The sequence below is a fragment of the Mytilus californianus genome, unplaced genomic scaffold (genome assembly GCF_021869535.1).
Source record: "Mytilus californianus isolate M0D057914Y unplaced genomic scaffold, xbMytCali1.0.p SCAF_10, whole genome shotgun sequence".
In the NCBI taxonomy this organism is placed as follows: Eukaryota; Metazoa; Mollusca; class Bivalvia; order Mytilida; family Mytilidae; genus Mytilus; species Mytilus californianus.
In genome coordinates this window covers 79,340,850-79,361,800 of record NW_026262582.1, presented here as the reverse complement: position 1 = coordinate 79,361,800, position 20,951 = coordinate 79,340,850, and the positions used below count along the sequence as shown (strand labels likewise).

The following is a 20,951-nucleotide window of genomic DNA, read 5'->3' as shown; positions in this document are numbered from 1 at the left end:
ATGTCAATTTGTGTTTAGTTTTATTGTTTGGTAATTTAACTGGTTTATTTTGTTTTCGTTATTCGCTGTTGTTTTTTCCGTTTTTTCCGTCCTTTTTTGTTCATTTTACATATCGTTTAACATTAACTGCACTGTATTAACGTTAAATTGTTTTTTTTCACATTTTAAAAGGTTGGGACTTTTTATAACGTGCGTACAAAACTACAAGCCTGGTATCTATAATGAGTCTTTTTAGCTACTGCTAATTGAAACTGAGAAACAGACTGACTCAAAACGTAAAACATGAAATTGAAGTCAATGCCAAGTCGATCATCGCAGAAAGACATTTTTATGTTATGATTAATCAATACTTATTCTTTTCTTGGTGGCAAGGTGCTATTGTGGTAGGTCAAGATAATGTGTTGAGTATATTGGAATTTAAAGTTAATTAGATAACCTCAATATTGATATGTGTGTGTCCGTCTCGTACATACATATCTATCATTATTACTTAAAGATGTTACTTTCTGAGATGTAAGCACCTTTACAGCTTTAACAGTAATCATAATATGAACTGTGCAATAAAGGTGCCTAGAATTACAAAATGTGGAACTTTTAAAACGAGAAAACCAACGGCTTGTGACGCAACAAAACAAAACGAAATACAAACATGGCAATCAAAATATTTACAATTGATGACTTGCACTGGTTAACATGGTGAATGCATTGTAAGATCTGTTCATATCAGCAGTTTATTGCATTGTCTAAAAATCTACTGAACAGAATTAGATTGACTGAAGGCTTATTGTTTGAACAGTACTGAATTTTCCGCAGTAAATATATCTGAATATTGATGTCCAATTACAAGCTCGCGCTACATGATCTCAATATTGATCTCCCCGATTGCACGTATGCTAGTTCCCAATTCAAATATACAAGATATATTTCGACTGGCCATGTTATTACTGGTGAACTAAACATTGTTAATAACTCTTCTCTGCAAAATATCGTGATCCTTTTCTTATCAATTGTAAACATATTGTCCGAATTCAGATGAATCGGTCGAGGATCATACCATGCAATTTGATAACACGAAAAAGAAGACGCAGATACTTTTCGGATGGATAACGGCTATGAGGTCGTCGATACAAATCTGTATAAAACAAAAATATGGGATCTATGAAAACACATGCGACGTTAATATTTACAGACCCAAAATGTTGCAATTACCTGTCCTATCTCAATGACATGTGTGCTGTTGTCCCCGCAGTTAAAGCCCCGAACAACGTCGTTTTATGTGTAAATCACATAAACTGCTTCATAAACGAATTAGTTGCTGACAATGTACTTGGAAACTCAACATTTACCACTAGGACATTTACCGAGGTAGAAATTCTAGACAATCATAGGTTTGTTCTATGTTTCTTTGGAATTTCAACCAAAGATAATGTACTGGATATATCTTACTGTATAAGATACATATATATAACGAAGGTCGTTTGTAAGAGTGCATACAATCTAAAACTCTTTCATCTTGCAGTAGTATTTCAATATTCTCCTTTCTACTCTTTATACTAGTATTCCCCATTTTAAACTAAAAGACAAATTGAAAGAGTTGGTCGTAAAAATAGAATGAACAAGTATCTTGTCTTCATGCAGGACAAATCAACCTTTGTAAAAAGTCACTTTGTGTCCAACAAAAAGTCTCTGAAACTGACATCATGAAGAAGATGCTTGATTTCGTGACATCATATTTGTAACGTTTGCGAGGAAGTAAATTTTCCAAATAAATTGGTATTACCATGGGAACCAACTGTGCTTCTCTTCTTGTCGACTTGTTCCTTTATTCATATGAGGCAGGCTGCATGCAACAGTTTCTTGTGAATAATAGAAAGAAGCTAGCATTATCCTTTAACTTCAGATGATGTCCTCTCAAAAATAAATCAAAGTTTGGTGATTGAGTTGATGCCATCTATCCGATCGAACTTCAAATGAAAGATACAACATTTACAGTTAAGACTCCTAATATCACGACTAGTTCTTAAATTGAAAATAAGGGTAGGTTGAGAAAAAAACTGTATATGAATCAACATTTAAGCAGCGCCTACTTATGGAGAATATATTTCCCAGTTGATATTCCAGGGCGTATAGTTCCTTTTCTTTGATAGAGATTAGTTGCTGCTCACAAGGAAGCTATCAAACCAAGAGTTCCAAGTAATGAAGTTGAAATCAACCATTTTAAAATTTTATGCACGTCATAACGAGTTGGTTGACCTTTTCACAGCTGACGACGAATATGTTCCAATTGTCTTTACTACAATCCCTTCTCTTTTCCCCAAATGTGACTTACGCATTAGACTTATTGTTTGACTAGTTCTAACATGAGCAACAAGAGCAACAAGACGGGTGCCACATGCAGAGCAGGATGCACTCACCCTACCGGTCCACCTGAGATCAACTCTGTATTTTTGATGGGGTTCGTATTGCTAAGTCAATAGTTTTCTTTTTTTGCATGATTTGTTTGCCCTTTAGTCTTTTCTTTCGTTGTCAGTCTAGTTTCCACTTATTAGTTTGAATGTTCCTTTCTTTTCTGTCGCCTCTTTTGTCGTACGTCCTGTTTACATCATGCTTTTCTGATTTTTCTAGTCATATCCATGTTAGGGTCTGAACATTTTTTTTTTCATTAACTTCTATGTGATATGTTGGTGTTAATGGTGTTACAAGTTATTAAAAAAGAATTGCCCAACTAAAAATATTCAAAATTATTGTTGATCTTGCAAATCGTTTAAACACACATATTTAAGGCCCCAAATGCATTTAACATGTATACATGGAACTTTGTATTTAAATGATAGAACTCTTTTTAGTTAATACAAAAAAAGCTATAATCGATATGATCTTTCTGTCAACTTAAAAGTGCATAATAATTAATTAAGACATTTAAACGAATATATTTCCCTAATGCTTTGTCAAGCTTTTAGCTACACCTTTTGTCTTATATATACCCGCTGTAAAGGAAAGGCATACAGTTTTACCCTAGTCCGTTCCGTCCGTCTGTCCGTCTGTCCGTCTGTCCAGTGTGTCCCGTCTGTCCAAAGTGTCCCGTTCGTCCCGTCCGTCCGTCCGTCGCGTACGTCCACAAAAAAATCGGTTTTCGTTCTCTAACTTTATTTTGCCTCATACAAATGTTATGAAACTTATTCACAATGAGTATTACCACAAAACACAGACCAAGTTCGAAATTGGATGGCGTCATTTTTACTGTTGTAGAATTATGCCACGTTATAAGCATAACATTTGCTGAATTTTTCGTTTCCGTTCTCACGCATAAGTATTCCTCACCCAATTGTTATGATACCTATTCACAATGCTTATAATCATCAAACGGTCTTAACTACATGAATCCTGCATATCTGTATGTGGAAGTTGACTATTTCTGGTAGTCTGAAAATTAAAACCCAACAGTGGTCGAAGTATATTTTATGCTGACAAATTTTTGTACCTGAACGAGGTTTGAAATCACACCTTTGATACACTACAGCACCACTTGCTTAGCGCCATGTCCAGCGATCTAGACTTCTCAACCACATCCGCCAAATCAAAATATAACACTAGTAGTCGTAGTGTTACCTTGTCACGTAAGGCGAATATAGAGATAGACGTAAGACATGTGTTTTAAGCCTTTGTAGATGTTATATTATTTTTATCATACACAATGCCTTTTTATTTGTCCGCAATATCACTCAACAATTTTTACATACCGTATGGGATAATGATTCAATTCATTATAAAGTCACTTGAAAGAAGTATATCATACAAACAAGTCTAGGTTAGTGACAACTATGTCTACCGTTGAACATATGATACAGAGTATTTTTTTTTAAATATACAGTTATTGTAAATAAATTTATTATAATTTAAATGAAAGGATATAAAAATAACCTTGTGTGTATTTGTTGAATATAGTCCCACTTTTTTGTCGATTGATTCCTCCCTTGATACTCGCCGATAGTACTACAGATATATTTACTTGATAATCAATATTGATATTGCGATTAATATTAGTATAAATATAACTTCTAGATGTTTAACATACATATTTGCATTTAATATTATAACAAAAACAAATAAAGGCAACAGTAGTATACCGCTGTTCAAAAGTCATAAATCGATTGAGAGAAAACAAATCCGGGTTACAAACTAAAACCGAGGAAAACACATCAACTAATAGAACAACAACGAAACAAACATTTTCCTACTAACTGTGAATCTTTAAAATATGCATTTACTATTATTACAAATATACATAAAAGAACATCAGCATTCAATGTTATTACAAATCTACCAACTTGTACATGTTGTACTAGATGTTCAACATAAATATGTATAAATTGTGAATAGCATGACTTACATGCTTAGATGATTTTTACCATTGATTATCGCCGTTACCATGAGAGGCGAGCTTACTTAATGATTTTTTTCATATCAATATGTTTACGTTATTAGTATGAATTATATTTATCTCTGATACGATAATTAAGAAGAAAAAAAAACAAATAATAACTGCCTTACTGTATTAAAAGAAAGTATTTATAATCGAAAATAACACAAACACGTACAAAATACGAACTCCTTTTAATCTCAAAAGAACATACATCTTCCGTAATGTAACGAAAATACATTTAAATCAATCTGTCAACGTATTCATTGAACCGTTGTGTTTTGTATTCAATTGATTTGTTGAGTTAGGGAATTAACTGTCTATTCATTTCAAACAACAGAAGGGCACTTTGTTAACTTTCTTAAAATATAGTTCACAAGACGCAATTGAGAGAATACGACATTGAACTTTTAAATTTCCGAGGGCAGTTCTGAGGACGAATTTGATACCTTTAAAGGGGTACTAGCTGTCAAATTCAAGTTCACCGATTTGACTCAAACTCTGATATTTGATTTATAACCATGTAAAATATTTATCCAAATTATAAAAAGTCTGAAATCAACAATTTATAGGGCATGGGCTCGATAATATGGAGCTTCGTTTCGTGTGTATTTTAGTCTTGACACCATCTAATTAACCATCGAGTTGACCTCCGAAGACTTCCGATGTTCATATAAGCGATATCAACATAAATATAGATACAAATAGAAAGCGAACTCGTGCAATTGGATTTTTCTAGGTCTGTTTAATTTCATATTACAGATTAAAAATATATGTTAATCATCGTTTTTACCTGTATAATAATGATTTTTTGTGGATCGAATCAGTCAATCAAATGATTTACCCTTGTTTCACTTTCAATGTTGACATTCTTTTCCTTTAAATAACGAAACACGCACAATTCATGCGTTATCCATCTCTAGGTAAGGGGTTAAATTGTAGTTCACCTGAATACGGATTCAATGAGGTCGTATTATTCACTTGCGAGTGAATAATTCATCATCAATGTTTACTTAAACAGGTTTATTTACTTGTTTTGTATTCTTATATTTCTATTTATTTATTTAACTATTTTTATTTATATATTTAATTATATTTTGTATGGATGTTTTAAACTTCTCTGTAACCTTTGTTTTGCATGGTTTTATGAGAAATAAACTATCCATCTTAGCTTAATTTGACAAAATTGAACCGTAATGGCTGCTAAAGACGAATTATTATTTCACTATTTCACTTTCAATAATGATTGAACAAAAAATATCATTCTTTAGATTTTTTATATATCTCGTAGCTAGTGCCCCTTTAAAACAGGTGGCGTATTATATATTTGTATTTGAAAAATTACGCCTTTGATTGGAGCTAAATGTCGATAACAGTTCTAAAAAAACTGACGTTTATAATTGAAACCAATACAAAATAAAATAAAAAAACGGCCTTTAAAAAACAAAAAAAAAACAAAAAACACAGAAAATTGAAGATAAAGCAAAAATACAAAAATCATTAACTAGAATGTGTGCAGGTGCTTCATAATTTGCTTTATTTACGCATATGGCGCTTCGAATTTCATATTATAAGTTATATTCAACATAGTGCTATTGATTTTTCATAATTAGTTCTATAAATATACTTGTTTTACTTCTTGTCAGTATGTAATTTAATGTTTATTTTATAAGACCCTGAAAATTAAACAATAGATGTAGAACCCATATTCTCCGCAAAAACGTTCATCTTGATCTTTGACCAATCTACATTCTATTATTGACAATTGATTACGTAATTTTCTGAAAGTTATCTTTTAAATTAACAAGTTTCGTGATTGGAAGTCTTCAGATAAACGCACACTTAATCAAAAATCGCGTATTACGAGCACCATGGGGGACACATTTTCACCGTCATTATTTATTTTGAAATATGCATTCCATTTTATATTGAATAATATGTAAATGTTTGCAATTTTCACGAAAAAAAAAACACAGAAGAAACAGAAATGAACTTACATCAAATAGTCTACTAACTGTGCATCAGTAATTTTCTGGATATTTGTTTACTGTCCGAAAAGAAGCGCATGCAAATCTCTTCAAATGAACAAATGAACATTCCTAGAGGGGAAAAGATTAAATTACCCATGAAAAGAATTTACGGTTTATTTCAGTCACAACGCACATGAGCGTAGAAAAATGGAAGGCGCGAAAAAGAAAGAATTTACAATTGAAGTTTGATTAAGGGTTATTTGGAAACACAAGAAGCTTCTCTTATTCATTGAGCAGATGGATACAAAGCATTTGGGTCACTTTCAAGTAAATTATAATGACAGCTGTCCATTTGATTAAGGTGAACGGTGCATGGTATTTTTCAAGAGGTATTTTGATAGAGATATCCACATGTTGTGTAAATTTTCTCTTCTTCCCGCTTGTTTTCTGAACGAGAGGCGAAGTATACCAAAGGCACATTCAAACTCGAAATAAAACTGATAACACCATACATAAAAAAGAAAAAGACAAACAACAGTATACAAAATAACATGGAAAACCAAAGACTGAGCAATACGAACCCCTGCAAAAACTAGGGGTGATCTGATGTGCTCCGGAAGGATAAACAAACCCTGCTCATCATGTGGCACCCTCAGTGTTGTTTATATAGTACAAATATGTCTAATTCGGTAGGTCGCATTTGGGGAAAATGGACGAGATTGTAGTTACGACAATGGAACATATCCGTGGTCATCTGTGAAACAGACTTTCCATAACAGTCAACTCGTAATGGCGTCCGTACTATTTACGAAGGAATGATTTCAACTTCGCCACTTGGAACTCATGGTTAAATCGTTTCCTTGTGAGCAGCTACCCTCTATTAAAGAAACATCGTATCAACTGGAAGATACTCTGTATGCAGGCGCTGCTGGAATGTTGCTACATAGAAATGGAAAGTTCACAATTGGGATGCTGAACTCATCTCTTTTGTTCTAAAGTTTTATTTCAACCGACCCTCATTTTCGATTTCTAGATGTAAGTCAAGATATGAAACAGATTTAACTGTATCTGTTGTATTCTTTATCTCAAGTTCGATGGGGTTGATGCGTTCAACAATTCACACCATTTTAAATCATATAGTAAGAGATCATCTGTACAGAGAAAAGTGATATAAGGATACTTTAACTTTTTCCCTTCTCTATAAGACGTCAGCCTTATTTGAATAAATTAATAAATCGGCTAAAAGGGGAGCACAGTTGGTTCGAAGTCAAAGTTTATTCAACTCCGTTTCTGTACAAATGACGAAAAATCAGCATATATCACAGAGTAATGATTTATAACTCCAGTCGGGCGTTTTGTCTACGCGGGACTTAGAAGTAAAGCACTTTTTCAAACTCAACTAGAAAATATAATCAATGACAACGGTGACATGCATACACCTCGTATGACATTTAACAGAAATTAAAATTATTTTGTAACTGCAACATCTTTCTAGCAAAGTGGAAAATTCTGTTTAATATACTCAAATATTTTCGCAAACTAATGCAAAATAAAGTTTAAAAATATTATGTTTAAAGAGTCCCTGAACATGGTTTCTATGTAATTAATATACAAACATATAACTAATTGACCATGAGGTATTTAACGATTAGATCATTTGAGCGAGTAGTAGACCTATACCATTCATTTAAATTGACCTGCTAATGATTAAAAAGAAATATGATCAGTGTTTGCCAAACACATTATTGTTTGTCAACTTTAAATGTAATAAAGGCCTACATTTTTTTCAACTTGTTTCGTTTGTATAGAAAAACATTAAACATTCATGTGTAATGTATGCTCTTTGACGTACACAATATTTAATTGTTGGACGTATACGGCAACTATTGAGTTAGTGACTAAAAACTAAATTAAGCAGGAGGAAAACATCATTAAGTTTGATCTTGATTAAAATATGTTGTACAGACTGTAGCAGTTTTCAAATAAAGGATTAACTTAGTGACAAATTGACAGTTTAAATGTGCAGTTCTTCTGTATTGACTAAGCAATACTAACTTTGCCTTTATATTTGTTGGTGGATACTTGTTCAAATATGGTTGACAAAAATGTTGAAACATCTTAATATTGTTCATGCAATATCGATATGTTATATTGTAGACGATCGAAAACGAGCACAGCAAATAATGACACTCATTGAAAATTTGTGTGGCAACTGATTTTTTTAGCAATTTAATGCATTATTATAGAATGCAAATATTTATAGATAGCAATGATGCAATAATTATCAATTATATGAAATTTTAGTGTTTCCATGAGAAGGTTTTATCTCAATAAAAGAAAATTCGAGGTTATTTAAGTATCTAGTGCATACATATAAAATGCAAGAGAGAGCTTTGCAAGGTAAATTAAAAACAACAAAAGAGGTAGATAAATGTTCCTACTTGCATGGCCAACATGACAAGCGCCAAGTGTGATCAGGAATCTGCTTACCTTTCCAAAGAGTATGAGGTCAATCCCAATTTTCGTTCGGTTCGTGTTGATCATTTCTGAGCTTTATATGTTGTGTTTAAGTACATTGTTCTTTGTGTTTAGTCGTTTTCGTTTTTATATCAAGTCATTTTCTGTTCTTTTCGGTTTATGACTTTGACTATCCCGTCTATGCCTTCCGCTTCTTTTAAAATATATTTTGATTATTAGATATGTAAAGGATAACTTACTGGACAAAAAGTAAAATAAGAAAAATACTCCGAGGAAAATTCAAAACGGAAAGTCCCTAATCAAATGGCAAAATCAAAAGCTCAAACACATCAAACGAATGCCTAACAACTGTCATATTGCTTACACGGTTCAGGCATTTCCCTGTGTAGAAAATGGTGGATTAAACCTGGTTTTATAGCTAGCTAAACCTGTCACTTGTACGACAGTCGCATAAAATTCCGTTATATTGACAACGATGTGTGAACAAAACAAACGGACATAATATGTAAAATGTCAAAAATAGGGGTACTGCAGTCAGCATTGTGTTATAATCTTAATCACTATAAAAACAAACAAAAAAATCAACAAAGAAAAACAAAAAGGCATATAGCATGTATAGACAAAGCACATTACCAAAAACGACAGACAAGAATACCAAAATTTACCATAGCACAATAACACAATGACGGGATGTATAACTACCGAGCCACGTCAAATGGATATTACCAAAAAAATAGACTTAACAGTAAAAGTATTAATATACATAGACAAATAAAAGAATAATATAACACGCTATTATATAAACAACGTCAGTACCTATAATCTATATTTTAAGACCTTCGTGCATTATTAGTGAAGTTGATACGGAATATTTATCAACAAGGTCATGGTATCTTCCGATGAACTTTTCTTAGAAAAAGGACGAAACGTTCTTTGACATACCCTTGGTTCATTAACTTTCTGCTCAGACACTGGTGACGATTTACAAAGTCTGAGTAGCAGCTGCAAGCTCTTGAATACAGAATTAGTTGGGAAATGTATATCCAATATGCAGGTGCAGTTGGTTTATTGCTACTAAGGTGGGGGAAATTGATAATTACAAAATTACAATCGTCTCGTTTGTCATAGATTCATGTACTGAGATGACCGCTGATGTCAAATTCGAGGTATATGTCTAAAAATGTGACAGAGGAAGACGTGTCTGTTGTTTCTTTAATTTCTAGCTCTAGAGGATATATTAATGGAAACCAATCAGAAAAGTTCTTGCTTTTCGACAAATGTCTGAAGGGATTCCGACTCATATGAGCATAAAAAGAGGTCGGCAAGGAGAGGCGGACAGTTCGTTCCCATAGGACTGCAAAGGTCATTAGCTAGCTTGTAATGAATGATAAATCATATTTCATCCTACAGTGTTCCAAAAAAAAGATCAAGTTTATTTAGTTTGCTAATCTTCAAATCATCCATACATGATACTGTTTGATATATTAATAGAGTATATACACAAACGATTCAAAATATGCACGTTAAATGTAGAAATTAAGGTTGTTTTGTGCTAGAATAACTTACCGATGTCCATAAAAGTTTTCCTCTTCAGAATTGAATTTCTCCAGATATTGGTAAAAAAAAACGAATCTTCCTGATGACACTTTTAAATGTAAAATGTCTACAAAAGTATTATCTTATCACAAACATTGACACACTTCAGTAAATCGTTATAGCTCAATATTTAAATAAGTTGGTACAATGTAAATGATATGTGATATATTTATATCAATGCTTTTACGTAGATTAATATGGATTATACTCCTGCATCGAGAATACGATTTTGTCTTCACTCCAGCTGGTTTAATTCTAAAATTAGTTTACTGTAGAGAGTTGAGGGATATAGTTTTCACGATTTCCTAACATCACATCAGATCAGAGGAAATGAAGTAAAATTTGACATAAAAATTGACTTGTGGCCAATGCAAATCAAGAATCAAATACACATCATAATCAACTGTCTGGGGTAAAAATAAATCAGACAGAGTGAACTTACGGAAAAAGACGATAAAATACGAAGTGAGTACGGAGTCAAATAAAGGCAACAGTACTATACCGCTGCGGGTTACAAACAAAAACCGAGGGAAACACATCTACTATAAGAAGAAAACAACGAAACAACAGAAACACTGCAGTGCAACAATATCAAACGCCAACATACATAGAAACGGACTATTTGATAACAACTGCCATATTCCTGACTTGGTACAGGACATTTTAAGAAAAAAATGGTGGGTTGAACCTAATTTTATGGCTAGCAAAACCTCCCGCTTATAAAGCAATATTAAAAAAATATCGCTAAAATGACAACAGGACGTGACAGGAATATAGTACAAACAAACGCACGAACACTCAACATAGATAAACGCATAAATAAATAATATAATAGTACATTTCAACATGTAAACCGCAGAATAACAACGGACATCTTCCTTTTACAACAGCACACCACACCGCAAACAGTGATGTATTTTTGTGACGTATATATAATCTTGAAATTCATACAATTATATGAAACGAGATCCAAAATTTACAATTATTTTCACAATACTAGTCCAAATAATTATCATGAATATGACGGTCTTGAAAGGCTAACTTTTCACTTGATAAATGTTGGTTTAAAAGTCATGTATTTTCCCAGACACTTTTTAAGTACTTTTCAAACAACTGCGTTTTATAACAGTTAGCGTTTTGAAGAAACAGTTAGCATGTAATGGTGAGCCTCACCTGCAGCCTTACAAATGATTTTGATATTAGTCATAGATAGATATAAGAAGATGTGGTATGAGTGCCAATGAGACAACTCTCCGTCCAAGTCACAATGTGTAAAAGTAAACCATTATAGCTCAAAGTACGGCCTTCAACACGGAGCCTTGGCTCAAGCTTAACAGCAAGCTATACAGGGCCCCAAAAATGACCAGTGTACTAAGTAAAGACACTGATCGTATATCATTGTGCACAGGAAATCCCCAAAGCCGTCAATGTATAACTTTATCATTAAAATTAAGAATATAGTATAAAGAAATGCATCGAAAAGGAAATTATTTGAAAAAAACACATGTTGATGTGAGATGTTTTCTCTGCCATATAAAGAAGTATAACTACCATTGATGTTCCGATATTTGTCTATGTTAAATTCGCACTTTTCAAAAAATTGGAAGAATTTATATTTGTTTTAAATAAGGATATACTTGGCATTAGTAAAGTATTATCCTGTCCAGTACTACAGACAAAATATCACATACATTTTATTGCATATAAGATAAAAACCACTCAATGGAAGTTAACCAATCAAATTGTCACCCCCTTTTTCCAGTTTAAAAGCTTTGGTAACCATGTAACCTCAAGTTTCCAAAATATTTTATTGACACACCAAATTAAAAATAATGATTACATGTATTTGAGACACCCCAGATATATGTTTATGACTCAGACTTTTCTCCTGAAATGAAATGCTGGGTTAAATTCCTACCACTCTCAAATTCAGTTGAATATTATTGTTCGACCCTCTGTCGTATGAAGCCGGATGTGACGTTCTATTATTTGGCAGTATAACACCCAAAGGACACCTCTATATTTACAACTGTCATACTTTAAGAATTCAAGACCATGAAAAGTGTAGAATGAATATCCTTAATTTTCATGTGATCGAAAGGAAATGCATAGTTTTTGGGTAACAATACATATATTTGCTTGGTACTTTATGTGTTATGCAGAAAGAATGATAATTACGATGTGTGTACATTTACGTTCATGTGTCCTTCGTTATGTTAGCTCCTATAAATTTCTAAAAATAACATTGGTTAAAAGCGAACACGTGGGAACCGTGGATATTGAATATATGGTCAGTGGACGTGTTATAGTTTAGCTACACAATCAGTGGGCGATGTCCATTTCAAATAATTGGTAAGTAGCAGAGCTAGTAAGTTTTCTCTTATAAAAAACTCAAATTAACATACATTGTAAATCTATTTAATTATGACGGGTTCATGCTTTTAGACATAAACATGTCTGAGAGACGCTGACTTTCTCGTTGTATATTACTCATGTTCTGTTTGATGTTTTGTGAAAATTGTGATATCAAACTACGTCTAAACTTTCCATATTAAAGAAGTCGGTAAGATAAATTCGTCACATAGAGTTTTAGTGACCTTATCTGATATAAACAAGGTCAGTAAATAAACGCAACAGTAGTATATCGCTGTTCAAGTCATAAATCGATTTAGCGAAAACAAATCCGAGTCACAAACCAAAACCGAGGGAAACACATCAATTATAAGAGGAAAACAACGGAACAACAAAAAAACTGAACTGCAACTACACATTGGGGCTCGCTCTCACCCAATATGGAATTTACTGACCCCGTAAAGATCATATTAGGGGTAAATTCAGTAAATAAACACACGGCATTACGGACCAGCCATTTGGGAGGGATGAATGGGCGGGGGTTGGGCTTTCTGTATAAAACAGATGACCTGTGCTCCACTGGTTGGTAAATAGTTTTTGATAGCTGAATCATTGAATATTGAATGCACTTATTATTTTTACTACATGGTTGAAAAGTAATGATGTCAGTGTAGGTATTTTGTGCGAATCTACAGTGTTTGTAAAAATGTCATGTGAATGGTCCAAAAATGCTGCATGTTGTTTTAGTTGTAAAAGATCGGGCTATATTAGTACTTTGATGAATGATATATGAAAGCTTCTGATTTCGTTAGGTAAAACAGGTATACATGTTATTCAAGAAGTAGTTTGCATTGAAATCAATCTGAGATTTAAACGGAATTTACCCCTATAGGGAAAATTTGCCCTCTGTGACTGTACTTGTTCATGGTCACACAATAAAACCAAAGCTCATTTTCTGTAAATATAAACATGATAAATGCAAAAGAAGCTTTTTGGAAACAATTAGTGTTGTTTCTCCTGCAAAATCTATGTTTAACTGTGACTGACAAGGAATCACTAAGTCTACTGTTGGAGTAAGAAGACGGTCTATGGGGAAAAAAATTCTGTATCCAGAATGAAAGAAACAGTAAAAATTACCCTTGAGAGTTATAGTTGAATGTAAGACATACATAATCTCCGTATTTTACATCACATTTTGCACATTTTTCTATTTCCCTTTATAAATGGGTACCAGATTTTGATGAACAGTTAAGAATTGATGTAAACAGTTTTTTCTGATGTTTTTTGTTACACCACTTTAAGTGGAGGGTTGAATAATGAATATGATGAAAACATAATAACTCCGTAATGTTCTTTGTGCCTGTCCAAAATTAGAAAACTGCAATTCAGTGGACGTCGTTGGTTGCAGATTGTTATATTTGTTTTTCGTTTATTGTTTAGTCATAAATCAGACCATTTCTCGTTTTAATATGTTTTCATTATTTTTATGTCAGAGACTGCGATAGCTGACTATACTTTATGGATTTTACTCTTTGTTGAAGGCCATACGGTGATTCATTGATGCTTTCTGGTGGATAGTTGCCCCATCGACAATCATACTACATCTATCTCCCTGTGTTAATAGTAAAGAGAAACATTTAGACCGGTCTTGAGAGTCTGCTACTTACGAACTGTTCCCTTTGTCCTGGTTTCACTACCACCGGTGGAGCTTCAATAATACACCATTGATGTATGATTCGGGGTAAATCAAAGGGTATTTGGTCCAGTTTTCTACTTACACCGTACAGGCAACACTATAACCGGAACCACCTAAAAGGCCATTAAGTACACTTGCACCGGCATTTACAGCATTGGCAGCCGTTCCAGCCGCTGCTATAGCAGCTGCCCAGTCTATTAAACCAGTCACTCTGGCAAATAGCCCTGAAAGTTAGAAACATCTAAAATTGTTCAAAGTAAAATATAACTGTTTTTCAAGGCATTTTGAAAATAGAACTTTGTGAACGGATTTAAATTTTATAAATCACTAGTACCTTTATGTCAACATATTCTTAACTTCAAAATAACACAGATTATTTTCGATTTCACGTTAATTCATAACAACTCTGAAGATTCTTGCTATCACAAATGACTTACAATCGGCAAACCTCGGCATTTTCCGCTACCTTTCATCTTAAATCTGTCAAATGAAAAGCATTAGTGATTGTAAGAGTTGTCTTCCTTAACAAACGTAATTCAATTACAAATATTCATTTATATTACATGTCCCTCTGTAATTGTCCATAGGCTAATCAATCATATGTAAGAACTATTTTAAACTAGTAATCTTAGATCTGGATGCGCTCCCGATTTACCAAAATGAATGCGTGGAAATATGAATTTAAACAACTCCTCAAAGATAGCTGTACATTAGTGAAGATTTCGATAATATGAAGTATTTTCTTTTAAAATTAAGTCCATGTACACGTGTTTTATAATAAAAATTGACATTCAACTACATAAAACAGATTCAACTTTTTTTTCATAGTTTGAAGTATCATAAATAAAAAGTAAAATAACAAAAATACCGAACTCCAAGGAAAAATTCAAAACGGAAAGTCCTTTATCAGATAGCAAAATCAATAGCTCAAATATACCAAACGAATTAAAAACAACTGTCATATTTCTGACTTGGTACAGTCATTTCCTTATGTATAACCTGTTAAATAGCTAGTTAATTTTGTCACTATTAACAAAAGTCTATTCAACAGTAAAATGAGGAGAAAAAAACAGTTTATCAATTCAAAATTTCTAAATTTACCGGTACCTTCAATTACGGAAAAATTGACAAAAAAAATTTCAAATTTTGCTATTGTTACTGTCTGTTGGTCATAAAAAAAATTTCTCCAAATTTAAAAGAAGGAAAGTTTAACAAAGTTAATGATTTCTAAAAAAAATCACTTAACAACAGACATGCTAAATGTTGATGTCACAGCTGCCGCCGATGATGTTATTTCAAATATCCCACCTTTAACATGTTGACCCGGTTCCAAGTTGTGTTCTGCAATTAGACAGACAGAACGACAAGCAAACATGGCGATTTAAATATACCTCCAGACTTTTTTCGGGGGCATACAAATAATTAAACACTTTAAAAAAAAGACTGCCTCAACATGCTCAATGCAAATATTGACAAAAAATTGTGTGCCCGTACATACCAGTAAGACAACATAACAGAAGGTCAACTCTCATGTTTGTGGACGTTAGGATTAAGTTTAAGTGGCATATGTTGATAACCTTTTGCTCCAGACCTGTTCTTACTATGTTGATAACCTTTTGCTCCAGACATGTCTTACTATGTTGATAACCTTTTGCTCCAGACCTGTTCTTACTATGTTGATAACCTTTTGCTCCAGACCTGTTCTTACTATGTTGATAACCTTTTGCTCCTGTTCTTACTATGTTGATAACCTTTTGCTCCAGACCTGTTCTTACTTTGTTGATAACCTTTTGCTCCAGACCTGTTCTTACTATGTTGATAACCTTTTGCTCCAGACCTGTTCTTACTATGTTGATAACCTTTTGCTCCAGACCTGTTCTTACTATGTTGATAACCTTTTGCTCCAGACCTGTTCTTACGATTTTGATAACCTATTTGATTTATCCTGCTAGATTACAAGCAAAGGTTATACGGTTAATGTGTGCAGGCGACATATATATGAATTTAATTATTATTATCAAATGAAAAGTATGGAATGGACAAAAGGACAACAGCAAGAATAAAATATTCGTACCAATAAAAGATCATGTCCAATTGTGGACTGTTGTTGATCCATACAAAATGCCCAGTAACATATGTGCAACGTTCACCATTTCAATAATAAAACTTTTTTAAATGACCAATAATTTAAGTTTTCAAGGACATACAATTGCAAATTTCGATGTTAATAAACTGAAAATAAAATGAAAGTATAAAACCCTACCTTTCTTCACTGCACGATACATCAATATGATTGATTGGTGTTTGCTTTACGCCGCATGAGCGCAAAAAGTCTATATCGCGGGGAGAGCTAATTCGAATATTTTGAAAATTTAATACATCAAGATGAGACTGACTACCAATCGAGTTAGAGTTCAAGTTCGAATTAGAGCGATAGTTGAAATTCGAATTAAGGTTTTGAGTAAGTCAAGAATCAAGTCAAGTTCGACCCTAAGTTCGACAAGTAATATAATTTGTACTTCCCAGAGCAACTTGACAGGTGCCACTAGTGTATCAGGATCATCTTACCCGTCCGTAGCATTTCATGCATCCTAGTATTTTTTATTATTTTGTTTCACAATCTTTTATTGTCTACGTAGTGTTTTATGGAAATTATTTCTCTGTAAGTCGTCTTTCGGTATTTTGCTATGGCTTTGTCAGTTTTTCTTCGGTGAAATCTGCAAGACGACCAAGTACACCATTTAAGAGATAACTGTATCGTATTTGAAGCTTTGCGGACGTCCATCGGTAGTTTTACTGTCGCACATTTAGTTTACCTGGCGACGCGTAGCGGAGACAGGTAAACGGGTATTTGCGACAGCAAAACTAACTATGGACGTCCGCAAAGCTTCAAATACGATACAGTCATTTCTTTTATAATGCAAAACAAATTCATAATTAAATTTCAATCATGATTTCAGTATTAAATTTTCATTTCAGAAATTCTGCGAAAAGATGTTATCTTCTTTGGTCCCTAAACTAGGTGACGTCATAAGTATGCACCGAGCGTTTTCTGGCTTCTTGGCCGCTTCAGAATGTAATAAAATTTGATAAAAAGAATATTTGTAGGTGCAACATGTGAGTTATTTTGCTCATTATTGTAGAAATTACATGTCAATACATTCCGCAATTCAAAATGTCGGCTTCCTTTGTTTCAGACAAGGAGATAGAGAATTTTACGCTTACTGTCATCCAATCAGAACCATTGATACAAAATAATTGCACTAGAAACAGTCTTTCCATACACAAAACACAACTAAACATTTGCTAATACTACTCCATAGTACTTCATAGTGTACTTGAGAAACGGAGAAACAAATCAATCCAAGAAAACCAAAGATTGACTTTTGAACCATAAAAAATAGGTAAAAGTCAGATGAGCCCTTCAACAGACAAGTACAGAGTACAGTCATTCCATGCACCAAATGCACAGTTGGTCTATTACTCATAATATGAAAACAAGAGCCGAAAAGATGAAATGTGTCGCCTGTTTTACTTACCATGAATGAGTGTATGTTGATATTACTAACGATAAAGTGTTATATGTATCATTTAAACTAAACATTATCAAGTATCCATGGAAATGAGGTCAAGGTCAGATAAACCAAGTCAGACATAAACATATACTTTTTAACTATTTCATACACCATAAATGACCAGTTACTCATAGTATAAAAGAAACAGACCAAACCGAAAAATTTTAATACTAATTAATGAACCATGATCTTGATGTCAAGGTCAAAGGATCCCTGACAGACAGACATGTACACATAATTATCATTCCACAGACCAAATATAGTTGACCTATTGGTTATAGTATTTAAGAAGAGGACATAACTACTTGCATGCAACACTGATCAATGAAAAAAGTGAAAATCGTCAATAATATCGAACTGGACTCCATTTTAGATCAGTCACAACATATTACAGTTTGACAAAAGTGCACACGCTGAAATGGCTCACCTGCTCTATTAACCATGATTGATTTTATGTTGACAGTTGTAAAGGTCAACGTTTACTACATGTATCACATAAACTTAACGTTGTCAATGAACCCATGAAAATGAGGACAAGGTCAGAGAAACTAAGCCTGACAGACAAGTAAACCTTGTGATCATTTCTTACTCAAATTAAAGAACCTTTCTGAGCACGCTCACATACCCACCACCCCCACATTGTCACTGGACAAACAAAATCTCACCATATTCCTAAGTTGAAAGACTCATAAAATTGAGAATGGAAATGGGGAATGTGTCAAAGAGACAACAACCCGACCATAGATCAGACAACAGCACAAGGCCACCAATGGGTCTTCAATGCAGTGAGAAACTCCCGCACCCGGAGGCGTCCTTCAGCTGGCCCCTAAACAAATATGTATACTAGTTCAGTGATAATGGACGCCATACTAAACTCCAAATTATACACAAGAAACTAAAATTAAAAATGATACAAGACTAACAAAGGCCAGAGGCTCCTGACTTGGGACAGGCGCAAAAATGCGGCGGGGTTAAACATGTTTTTTGAGATCTCAACCCTCCCCCTATACCTCTAGCCAATGTAGAAAAAACAAACGTACAACAGTACGCACAGTAAAACTCAGTTCACGAGAAGTCCGAGTCCGATGTCAGAATAGGAAACAAAAGAAAATAAACAAAATGACAATAATACATAAATAACAATAGACTACTATCAGTTACTGACATGCCAGCTCCAGACCTCAATTAAACTGATTGAAAGATTATGTCTTCATCATATGAATATCAGGCACAATCCCTCCTGTTAGATGTTTAGTATTATACCGTCATATAATATATGAGAAAAACATAACCCGTGTCATGCCAACAACTGGTTTTAGAATAAATATGTTTAATTCCGATGCAAAGACCCTATAAGTGAATCAATATTAAAGCCAAAATATGCAATCTTTAATGACCTGACAACAGTATCGTAACTATATCCCTTCTTAGTAAGTCTGTTTAAAGGTTTTGTTAGCTTTTGAGGTGAATACTGACATTTTTGTGCTTTGTAAAGAATATTACCATAAAAGATTGGATGTGAAATACCCGAACGTATAAGATGTCTGCATGTTGAGTTATATTTACGAATGATGTCCTTATACCGATGATAAAATTTAGTAAATGTTTTGACTAGTTTATGATATCGAAAACCCTGGTGTAATAATTTTTCAGTAATACATAAATTTCTTTCGCTAAAATCTAATACGTTGTTACATACACGAGCGAATCGTACAAGTTGAGATATATAAACACCATAAGATGGTGACAAGGGAACGTCACCATCTAAAAATGGATAATTAACGATAGGAAATGAAAAATCATCTCTTTAATCATAAATTTTTGTATTAAGCTTCCCGTTAATGATATAGATATCAAGATCGAGGAAAGGACAGTGGTTATTGTTAGTATTAGCTTTATTTAAAGTAAGTTCAACAGGATAAATTTCTTTAGTATACATACTGAAGTCGTCATTATTGAGAGCCAATATATCATCCAAATATCTAAAAGTATTGTTAAATTTTTCAATCAGATGTTGTTTCGATGGGTCTTTGCTGATTTAAGTCATAAATTGTAACTCATAACAATACAAAAACAGGTCCGCAATAAGTGGTGCACAGTTAGTCCCCATTGGAATTCCGACAACTTGACGATATACGGAATCTCCAAAGCGAACACAAATGTTATCAAGTAAAAATTCAAGGGCAGATATAGTATCAAAGCATGTCCAATTGACATAGCTCTTTTGTTTGTTGCTGGTGCGGGAGTTTCTCGCTGCATTGAAGACCCATTGGTGGCCTTCGGCTGTTGTCTGATCTATGGTCGGGTTGTTGTCTCTTTGACACATTCCCCATTTCCATTCTCAATTTTATCATAACTCTACAAAAGCCAACTGATAAAAATGTTCTTGTGGATATGCTCATTAACATATTATGTCCTCATAAAATACAAAGTTTCATGAAATTCTGTTGTGTGGTTTTAGAGGAGTTGCGATTACAAACTGTTGCAGTAGTATATTTAGGCCAAAATTCTAAATTCAAAGGGCATATATAACTCCTAGAAAAACAAATCGTAATTTCCTGTCCATATGCATATCTACATAGAATGTCCTTATTATCTACAAACTTTCAAGAAATTCGGTTGTGTGGTTTCAGAGGAGTTGCGATGACAAACTGTTGCTGTAGTATATATTGAGGCAAAATAGTTCAAAGGGGTGTTACTCCTAGAACAAAAATTGAATCATAATTTCCTGTCGATATGCATTATGCAGCATATCTACATAGTATGTCCTTATTATCTACAAAGTTTCATTAAATTTTGTTGTGTGGTTTCAGAGCAGTTGCGATGACAAACTGTTGCAGTAGTATATTGAGGCAAATAAGTTC

The 20,951-nt window shown here is 33.4% G+C and overlaps 1 protein-coding gene across 1 annotated transcript in view; it reads left to right on the top strand.

Moving 5' to 3' along the window:
- Window positions 1-20,951, top strand: part of LOC127718596 (uncharacterized oxidoreductase YtbE-like) — a 470,207-nt gene that overhangs the window by 39,421 nt on the left and 409,835 nt on the right. The window lies entirely within an intron of this gene.